At 29.7% G+C, this 5,187-nt stretch overlaps 1 pseudogene; it reads left to right on the top strand.

Moving 5' to 3' along the window:
* Positions 1–320: 320 nt before the first annotated feature.
* LOC101514259 (embryonic abundant protein VF30.1-like) lies at positions 321–2,903 on the top strand (annotated as a pseudogene).
* The last annotated feature ends 2,284 nt before the right edge of the window (positions 2,904–5,187 follow it).

Genomic DNA, 5,187 nt, shown 5'->3' with positions numbered 1-5,187 from the left:
TCAGCAACCGTGTCGAGAGAAGCTACGTAAGCACATGGAGGCTGCTGAAACAATCTATTAGAGTATGTGCAAAAAATACTGGAGCATAATTTGAATTTATAATGAACATAATTTTAAAACAATTTTTACATTTTAAATGATAATTATATTTTTTAATCAATTGTCGGCAATTGTGTAGTAGAATTTTATACATTATAGAAGGTTTCATAATACATTAAGTTATCAATTGAATTAATAAAACATAAAATGGATCACGAGAAGGCCATCTAATTCACTATATATATTTGTTACTTGTAACAATCCTTCATAACCAACAAGCATCTATTCATCTTATAATAAATCGCGATCTCCACTTAATTTATAGCTTAAATGGGGATTACACGTCTATCCATTTTAACTATGTGCTGTGTAAGCCATTTTTTCTTCTTTTTGTCTCAATTTAAGCCATAGTTATTTATTGTTTATAAGATTTCACCACTTTTATTCATAAGAATTGAGTTTAAAATTTTGCTTTAAAGAATTTGAGTCAATTCTAATGACCAATGTAATTTTGGTAATGTTTCTTTACTCAGGGTGAAGTTTCAACTGAAATATTGGGTGGTCAAATTTTTAAAATTTTAATTCATAAATAAAAAGTATAATATTATATAATACTCAAAAGTAAAAATTTCTTGAAAACATATGTTAGATCACTTTTTAGACAATCATTCTATACAAAGATGAGAGAAGTATGTGATTCATGGTGGGTGTGGAGAGAAAATTAAAGAAGTGTGATTAATATGTTTAGAGATAAAATAGGAAGAAGACAATAAGATGATAGAGATAAATGTGTAGTGGAATTATGAGAGTAATTTCATAATTTAAGTATTTTAGACATAAAATGTAAATATAAAATTTTAGAATAGTTAGAATGTAAACAATTAAGAATATCAATATAATTTAAAAAAATTAATTATACCATAAAAAAATTAAGATCTCTCTAATTGAAGTTGAGAGACCTATTTGTACATGGTTAATAGCCAACCCTAATGTGTTCCATGAAATCGATCAAATGGATCAATCTGGTCAAATTACAACTTAGTAGAGAAACTCCGCCAGTGTGTTTACCATAGAGATCGATCTCTGATTTTATTTCTTAATTAAAATATTTTTAATTAGTTGAAAAACTAATTCTCTTTTTCTTTTTTACATAAAGATGACTATGCTTTTCCAAATCTATATCTCTTGAATCATTACTAGGCAGATTGATGTGTCCATCTATCCCCCTTTTATATTGTCTTGTGTTGCATATATATTTTAATATATAGTATCTATTTTTTTAATGATAAATATTCATTTAATTTAAATTCCTTTGTTTCCTTTTTATAATAAATGTGTTATCTAATGTGATATGAATTTCAATATTAATATTAATGTAACATATTTTTTTATTTAAATTTTGAAAGTTTTGTTAAGAAGTTGTCTAAAATTACGGTGTTAAATTAAGTTTAAATTTAAAATTTAAAATTTAAAAAATAAAATTGTTAAGGGTAAATTTATATAGAATAAGACCGATTAAAATTAAAAGTTTTTACCTTTATATAATGATATAGATGATTTATTTTCAAATCTTAATAGAAGAAATACCGTATAAAAAATTCACTATTTCCTACATTAATTTTGAAAGATATGAAGAAAAAATAGGACATAAATTTGCAGTTAAAATAATAACAGAAAATAAAAAACGAGTTTTTTCATACAATCTGATTAACATTAACATTTTTGTTGCAGTTGGCACTTGTGGGAATTGTTGCATCTCATTCTGGTATGTGTTATGAATTAACTTTGTTTTCCATTAACGTTTTTACCGCATCTATATCATGAGTTGATGGTGCATTTATGTTTTTAAATGGTGCAGATAGCGAAGGCAAATTACTGTTTTTGGAAAATGAGCTATATCCTGGCAAGATAATGAGTGGCCTTCAGAAGCTTTCTAATGTTCAACCTTTTAGAACAATAGGATGACTACCAATCGAAAAAGCAAGCAAATTTTTTGGAAATGTGGTCGAAAATGAGAGATATAGTCTTGATGAAATTTGTGGGGGGCCAGCTGCTATAGGAGAAGACAAGTTTTGTGCAACATCCTTAGAATCAATGAAGGATTTTGCAATTTCAAAGCTTGGGACAAAAATTAAGTCATTTTCAGGTTATTTTGCCACAAATCATGACCAATATGTGGTGGAGGAAGTAAAGAAAATTGCAGACAAAGGAGTGATGTGTCATAGATTGAACTTTGAAAAAGTTGTGTTTTATTGTCATCAAGTCAATGCATCAACAACTTACATGGTCCCATTTGTGGCTTCTGATGGAACTAAAGTTAAGGCATTGGCTGCTTGCCATCATGATACAAGAGGAATGAATCCCAATTTGCTTCATGAAGTTCTCAAAGTTAAGCCTGGAACTGTCCCTGTTTGCCATTTTGTTGGCAATAAGGCTGTTGCTTGGCTACCAACTCTTGTTAGGAGTGAATCTAATGACCATCCTTGTGCCATCTAGATTCTATCTGTTATTTATACTCCAATGCTTTTCACATTTAACCAAGCACATTGAAGTTAAGAATTTTCACTTTCATGGGAGAAATGTAATGTGAAAATATAAGATCTTTGTATAATGTCATGCATGTATTCCAAATAAAAATAGTTCTAAACTAGTTGGAACTTGGAACTATGGATGTGTCTCTGTGCATGTTGGTTTTCTATGTCCAGTAAAATGATGTATGTTTGAATTTGATAGTGATGAAAATAAATGTTAGTGTAATTGTTATAATATCTTTTTTATTTTATTTAAATATGATAATATTTTCTTCATTTATAGAATTAAAATATCACAATAAATAGAAAACTACATGGTCGGTCACAAACTTGTTTTGGTCCAAATAAAAAGAAAAACAAAGTATATGTCATATATATATTATCAAAAGCTTGATATAACATTAACATCATAATGTTATATCAGTTCCCATTAATTAATTAATTAATGAGGAATTTTATGAAGAGAAAAGAGAAAGGGATGTGAAACACTTATTTATTTGGTTTTATAACTAGTGTAACTCACGAGAATATAAAGTTGATTTGGTTGGGGTGAGAAAGTTAAGGAGTTGAGTGATAAGAGGGATCACGAGTTCAACCGAGCTTCATATCTCAATATGAGATAGATGAACACAATTAGTTATTTACACTCTAAAAAGGATTGGGTGAGACAATCTCCCAAAATTTATTAAAATATATATTTTAGTGACATGCCTCTTTGTGATAAAATAAAATTCGCGTTAGTGCAAAATTGGTTTTAGCTATAATCTTCTAGTTGATATTTTGATGATAACAAAAACAAACAAAAAAGGAACAATTATCCCCTATCTTTATTTGCTAAGTGTGCAAATTAAGTTAAAAGACAAAAAATATTATTAAAGAATATCAAGGTAGCATAAACTACAAGTGAGTTAAAGATAATAATCTAAGTGTTTCTAAATACATAATATTATCACCAAATAAAGAAATACCTATGTTTACCAATAGAACAAATCATAATATAGCAATAAGAAGTATTGAGATTTATAGGGTTCGAATCAAAACATTAAAGGAAAAAGGAATACAAGTAATTGTTCTGGTATAAGCTAGATCCTCTAATGAACAAAGAAAAGAGAATATTCTAAATACGGATCACAACAACTCTGAAGAAACTACTACAACTGTGTTTGAGTATGATGAATGTGTTCTCAAACGCACCTTCGGTTAATACAAGCAACAATATGGTTGTCCTGTCTCTGATAAGTATGTCAAACAAAATGATTGTCTACCTCTAATAAGTGTGACAAGCAAGTGATTGAATGCCTTTGATAATCGCGTCAAGCATCTAAATTAGTTTGGCTTTGACAACTGTGACAAGCATTGTATCATCTAACTCTAATAGAAAATCAATGCTATAAAAAGTCAACGCCCTGATAAAAAGAAAACACTAAAGATAGTCAATGCTCTGATGGAAGTAATCGTTATGAAATGACAAACTCTGAATAGTCAACACTCTAAAGAAGACACATATGTTTATCCTCTAGTCAGTATCTTGAATCTGTTAATTGTATGAAAGTCTTTGTGACATCCTCTAATATTAACATCATATGAGCTGCCCTCTTAAATTGAAGATGCACATAATCAATCATGAAGATATATTTGGATACATCTTAAAGACTGGTCTGCCTTAAATTGTGATTGAACATATCCAATGGTACATTCTCAATTGAAACTTCAATGAGAGAGAACGAAAAGGAAATGAATTAAAAGAAAGAACTCTGAAAAAGTCAAGTACACATCAAAAGAATAGTATGATTGAAAGATCCTCTTAGTATAGGGTTATTTAGAATTGATATAGGACTTGATATGTAAAATCCTCTCAATGAGAATTAGAATCCTAGAAGCAAACTTTGTGTCAATTCAAACACAAACTAGAACTAATGTAAATCAGTTGGATAGTGGCAACAATTATCTCACCCATAAGAGCTACATGAAGAGGTACAACAACACTTACGAATCTCAACGGCATGCTGCCAGAATGTTGAAGAAGGGTTCTAACGGTGACAACCTAGAGAGGCTAGAATAGAATACTCAAGCCTAAAGAGGCAGAGTAAACAATACTTTTGTTCTATTTTTTTCATGTTGTCTTTTGTTTTCTTTTCTTCTCCTTTGTATTTCATAATTCTCTTCCTCTCTTCTTTCCTTTAAAACTTCCCTCCTCTCTTTCTTTTCTTAATTTTTTTTCTTCCTTAACCACAACTCTTTATCTCATTCCTTTTTGCCTCCTACTTTTAATTTGTCTCACGTGTCTTAAAGTGTGTGTAAAACTATGGGTTCATTCTTTATCTCACTCTTCATTTTCCTCCACGCCTTCATCATTACGTCTCTTTATCAAAAACATTTTTGTTTCCTTTCTCGAGAAATCTGGCTATTTACATCTGAAATATTTTCATTTCCCCTACTCATATCTCTTCAGTCTTCTCTCAACTCCCTGTATTTTTCTTTTTGTTCATCCTTTAAGTTTCTCAAATTCATTTGCTATGGACGTTGGTTCATCTTCTGGATGGAAAAGGAAGTCACATTCCTCTCCTGAGACGAAGGAAATCCCTTTATATGAAGCGGCTTCGATGGTGAGTGACAT

The sequence above is a fragment of the Cicer arietinum genome, chromosome 4 (genome assembly GCF_000331145.2).
Source record: "Cicer arietinum cultivar CDC Frontier isolate Library 1 chromosome 4, Cicar.CDCFrontier_v2.0, whole genome shotgun sequence".
NCBI classification, from domain to species: Eukaryota; Viridiplantae; Streptophyta; class Magnoliopsida; order Fabales; family Fabaceae; genus Cicer; species Cicer arietinum.
This window is presented reverse-complemented; position numbering and strand designations above follow the sequence as displayed.